The sequence below is a fragment of the Engraulis encrasicolus genome, chromosome 2 (assembly GCF_034702125.1).
Source record: "Engraulis encrasicolus isolate BLACKSEA-1 chromosome 2, IST_EnEncr_1.0, whole genome shotgun sequence".
Taxonomy (NCBI): Eukaryota; Metazoa; Chordata; class Actinopteri; order Clupeiformes; family Engraulidae; genus Engraulis; species Engraulis encrasicolus.
This window is the reverse complement of record NC_085858.1, coordinates 54,102,936-54,108,935: the sequence shown is the minus strand read 5'-3', so window position 1 is coordinate 54,108,935 and position 6,000 is coordinate 54,102,936.

Below are 6,000 nucleotides of genomic sequence, written 5' to 3'. Positions count from 1 at the left end.
GCAGCAAAATGTGTTCACCAGTCCTTAGAGACTCTGAGTGAGAGTTCTGTGTGCATGTGTGTGTGTGTGTGCACGTGCGTGTGTGTGTGCGCGCGCGTGTGTGTGTGTGTGTGTGTGTGTGTGTGTGTGTGTGTGTGTGTGTGTGTGTGAGAGAGAGAGAGAGGTCGTGATGTGGGCTGATGTGCAGGTGTGAGACCTCTATGGTTTAAAAATAGCCAGCAGTGTAGAAAGACCATCTTCCAAAGGCCAAATGGGAGTGTGTGTGTGTGTGTGTGTGTGTGTGTGTGTGTGTGTGTGTGTGTGTGTGTGTGTGTGTGTGTGTGTGTGTGTGTGTGTGTGTGTGTGTGTGTGTGCGTGCATGTGTGCGTGCGCATGTGTGTGTATACATGTTGGCCTGCATGTGTGTACACTTGTGTTTCTGGTTCTGCAACCTGACTGACAATAGGCCTATGGTGGCATCGACCCAGAGCAAGACCACCAACACATTATCACCACCACGTGATGATGCTGCAGCATAATGGATACATGTCAGTGTCAGTGTCGCTAGTGTCCAGCAGCTCTCTCGTTAGGCTCCACATGCCACAACTCATTAAAGGAGACAGGAGTGCCTCTGTCTCTCTCTCTCTCTCTCTCTCTCTCTCTCTCTCTCTCTCTCTCTCCCCCTGTAACCAGCAGCTCATTGCACCTGCGAGTTAGAACTCAGTGTGCTTGTAGGCCTACCCCTTTTGAACTCCTCTGCAGAGAGTACTTTAGCGTCCACATGCTCATTTATCACACGGCTCTAAGAAGTGCCATATTCTTTTTAAACATCATTTTCAAAATGTAATGTGCTTCCTGTTAGACTAACACTGGTCTACACTTTAACAATCGAGTCCTCACAATACGGAGTTGTCATTGAAATGACTAAATAGATTATTTATAATACTTAATATTTAATTTATAATATCTCAATTTCTCTCTCTCTCTCTCTCTGTCTGTCTGTCTGTCTGTCTGTCTGACTCTTTATCTACCTGTCTGTCTGCCTCTCTCTCTGCCTCTCTCACTCTTACACACAAACACACACACACACACATGCACGCGCACACACACACACACACACACACACACACACTCATCCATGCTGACCTGGGACTGGGGAACCAGAGTCTCTGTCAAACTTAAATAAGAGACTGCACGAGCACGCTCTCAGAAATGGAACAGTGGAGAGGAGAGAGTGCAGAATGGCCCGCGGTGATGACCTGAGACTTGCTCATGTACAATAAGAAACTGTGTAACACCCTTTTAGTAGGAAGGAGTGAGGGTATGGATGAGTATATTATTTGGACAGGAGTAGGTGGAAGAGAGAGAAGAGAGAGAAAGCGAGGGATGGAAAGGCAGGAGGAGAGGTAGAAGAGAAAATATTTTTTGGAGAGGAGTTACATCATTTTGGAGAAGTGAGAATTAAAACAATATATACCGCTACTATCTTAGACAATGCCTCCATTTTCTCCTTTCCTTAAATTTAGCTCACCTCCCATGCTTATTTCACCAATGCAATGACAAGTCCCTGGTACATTGCCACTCCAATCATCAACTACAATGAAGCATGGTACTTAGTTCAGTGGCGAAAAGTAATTGATTGCAGAGTTGAATCAGAAGTCATTCATTAAAGGTACACTGTGCAGGAAATAGTCAAAAAGGTTACTGCAACTATGCTGCTCATTAAAACGGGGTTGCCTATTGCCAAATTTGGATCTTTTCATGAAAGTTTACTAATAAACTAATATTTTCTAGTATGGCCCAAGTAAAGTCATTTTTGCTGCTGAAAATGTCTGTTTCAGGACATTCAAAATGGTGCACCATGGAGAAGATCCCCCTTTTCATGTATGAAAATTGCAATTTTCCCAGTCATAATGAATACTTAGAATTTGATGGTGGTGATAAGTATTCTTGAAAAAAAGTAACATTTGTGAATAGGTAGCATGAATTCTGGAAATAAACAACTAAAAATCTTGCACAGTGTACCTTTAAAGGCAGGATTTAGAAGCCTACGCCCGTTAGGGTACATCAAACGCCCCCTATGAAACAATTTGGCCTTGGCCCTATAGTAAAAATGTTTACTACCGGGGCCACCAGCCCCATGAAAATAGAACATAATGGTGATATAATAATGGTCAAAATCTTGGAATAGAAATGGACATTTCAGTGCATCAAGCTACCCAATAAAAACATATTGCCTCAGCTGTGAAAAAAATGTTCTTTGCACAGTAAAATCACTCTGTGTGAAATATGTTGAAATTTCGATTAATTCTACTGGGTCCACCAGGCCCATGAAAAATACAAAATAATGGTGATAGTGATGGGCAACCTGGATTCCAAAGCTGAAGCCCAGTGCCACATATTCCAAATAAAGCAAATATAATGAACCAGCTGAGCCACTGCTAGTATCAAGCAAGAGATTGCAAAGCTGTATGACTGTTGTATTTGTGTGTTTCACCTGTGGGCCTACAATTCCTGGTGGAACATCTGTACTAAAGCTGTGAATGCTCCTTGAAATGATTTGTGCTTTTTCAAGAAATCCCCGCAGTAGGTCAATAGAGTACAGTCAACACAACTGCATGTAATGTTGGAAAGAGTGGCTTCCCAAAACCTGTACTGTAAAGTGAATTCTAGGTATGTCATGGGTATCACCAGGTCCAGAGTACATTTCCAAGGGCCTCTCAGGTAAGTTATGGTACTCATCTGATGGCGTAAAGTGAAATACTACCACAGGCGACGGGATAAAGAAGTAATGGCACTCTTCTATACAGTTGTATTGACTGCCTTGTAGCCCAGTCATTCCAAAGAGCATTCACAGCTTTAGTACAGATGTTCCTCCATAAATTGTAGGCCCACAGGTGAAACACACAAATATAACAGTCATACAGCTTTGCAATCTCATTCTTGATACTAGGAGTGGTCCAAGGCAGCATGGAATCGATATTGTGTTGCAAAACAGCAATTTTGCCTGAATATAGCAGTTTGACCAGTCTGTCCTGAGACTGAAGTCTTTGTAAGTGGATCGACTGAATACACACCCTGCTTAGATATTCCTTCGGTTTGTGCTCCCAATACAGGTGATTTCACTAATTACCTCATCAACCTGACTTAAGTGGTAATTAGGGTCAGCTGGTTCATTATATCGGCTATGGCAAATGTGTCACAGGGTTTGTCCACCTCTGTTTTAAGACAATGGGAATCCTGGATTCATAAGCTACAATCCGGTGCCACAGATTTCAAATTACTTGGGTTTACCTGTCCAATTGCCCTAATTACAAAGGTAAAACTAGGTAGGTCATTTGGAATATGTGGCACTGGACTTCAGCTTTGGAATCCAGGTTGCCCATCACTATCACAATTGTTTTGTATTTTCATGGGCCTGGTGGACCCAGTAGAATTCATCTAAATTTCAACATATTGTACACAGAGTGATTTTACTGTGCATAGAACATTTTTATCACACAGCTGAGGCTATATGTTTTTATTGGGTAGCTTTATGCACCGAAATAGCCATTTCTATTCCAAGATTTTGACTATCACCATTATTTTCTATTTTCATGGGGCTGGTGGCCAAGGTAGACTTCATCCAAATTTTAAAATATTTTACACAGTGTGCTTTTAATGGGTGTAGAACATTTTTACTATAGGGCCAAGGCAAAATTGTTTCATAGGGGGTATTTGATGCACCCTAACGCCCGTTCACACCTCCTTTGACACTGTTCAAGCCATACTAGCCAATTTATCCTGGCCCATGAATCCAACCTGGGCTGCGTTTCCCAAAAACCCTTAAGTAGTACTTAAGCCTAAGTAGTACTTAAGTATGAGGGGGCACCTAGGCAATATATTAGAAATAGGTCTCATATCATTAGATAAAGTGTATGCATACAGTATTTTACTTTGCAAATGCTCTTAGCGCAACCATTTTATTTGCATGTGCAAGAAAAAAATATTGTACGTAGGCCTATAAAATGATTGTATGCATAAACTTTTAGTGATGTGGTATATTGCCTATAGAGACCCCTCATACTTAAGTACTACTTAAGCTTAAGTACTACTTAAGGGTTTTTGGGAAACGCAACCCAGGTCAATGAATCTTCCTGGTCCATGAAAATCCTTAACCAATGATAAACACATATCATCACAATCACTAGTGGCCTTACTGGTTCTAACTCGAAGAACATTCTCTCTGGCTGGTTTATCAGACCAAGTTCCATGTAAAGTTGGTGTGACAGTCAAACTTTGTTTATTAAAAAAAAGACTACTAGAAACTTCAATTACTAATAAAATGGTGTCGTCCCACAGACTATCATTGCACATGGCCTTTTTCTACAAACAAATTGAACAGTTGATTCCCCTACGATTCTGATTTAAACCGCTTGCTTGCCCTATGCAAGACAAAAAACAGCCAATACTGAGAGAGACGGAGAGAGAGAGACACACAAGTGCTGTGATCCAGATAGAATTTGCTGTCACATAAAAAGACCAAATACCAATTATCAGACCATAGACTTGCCGATCCAGACAAGGTAAACTACACATAGGACGCTGCACGACGAGCCTCCATGCAAAATGGCCGTTTGATTGTGTCTGCGTGTCTAGGAGGATGGCCCTTAATCTTCTCCAGGATAACTGTTCGATTTCTGGCCTCGCAGTCACTGGACTGGACTGCCGGCTACAGACATCTGAGTTGGAGGTTTGCTGAGACACCTTTGCCAAGGAGGGGGGAGCCTGGGGGTGGGCATCACACAAATGCTGCCAAGGAAATGATGCCCACAGATAGTAAATCCTCACAACCCCAGGCTTGCCTTACACTGCAATTGGAAAAGAGATTTGGGTGGAGCCATTTTGTTAACCCACTAAGCAAGAGCAATCAGAGTTGGCAACATGGCCCCCTGCCCAATGGTAGCTGTGCTGTACATGATATGTGTTTGGCGCCACCCATTGGCGACGCAACACACTGCGGGTGGACACACAAATAGACAGGCAGGCAAACAGACATAAAGAGGTAATGAATACTCATTAAGTATGACTAAACACTGGAACTGTTTTCCTCTCGGAGATCACAGTAGTGACACTGCAATATGACACTGATGGCATCACCTCTATCATTACCATTGCCACGATTTCCATCTCAACATGGTGTGTGTGTGTGTGTGTGTGTGTGTGTGTGTGTGTGTGTGTGTGTGTGTGTGTGTGTGTGTGTGTGTGTGTGTGTGTGTGTTGTTCATGTGCAAGTGTATAGTATGTGTGTATATAGGTTAGTAGTCAGGTAGTGTATGTGGTTGGGTGTGTTTGTGTGTACGTATGTCTACCTATTCCATGTGGTAACTTCCTCCAAGGTGACGTTTTCAGAAAAGGAGACAATGCCATGCCCAATCCCAGTCTCCAAAAAACATCACCACCCCCTGCTGCGTATGCCATCCGTGATCTCGCACTCGCTAGCTCCTGTCCAGACTACCACTATAAATAAGTAAGGTGCTGTTTCCACGGTAACATGGCCCTCTGAGAATTGGCCGCCTGAAATCTTACCTTATCTCCAGGCCAGAGATAGAACGGATGGCTTTTAGAGTTTAGTTTCAGGCCGGCCAGCCAACCAAATATACATGGACAGACAGACGGACGGACAGGCGGACGAACAGACGGACGGACGAAGGGACGACACACACATACGCACACGCACACACACACGCACACACACACAAATGTAATTTGAACCAATTCAGCATGTAACGAACGCACCCAATTTGGTTTTCAAAGTAGACAAGCAAAGAGGCACACGCATGCACGGACGCACGCTCACATGCACGGACCCCACCCCACATACACACACACAAACACACACACAGACGCACGCACACACACACGCACACACACACACACACACCTTCTGTTCACACACAACCATCTGAAAGATTTATTCTGACAAAGCAATACAACAGAGGACAAAGGGGCTTTTGTTTCCCTTTCAAGAATCCACTTTGA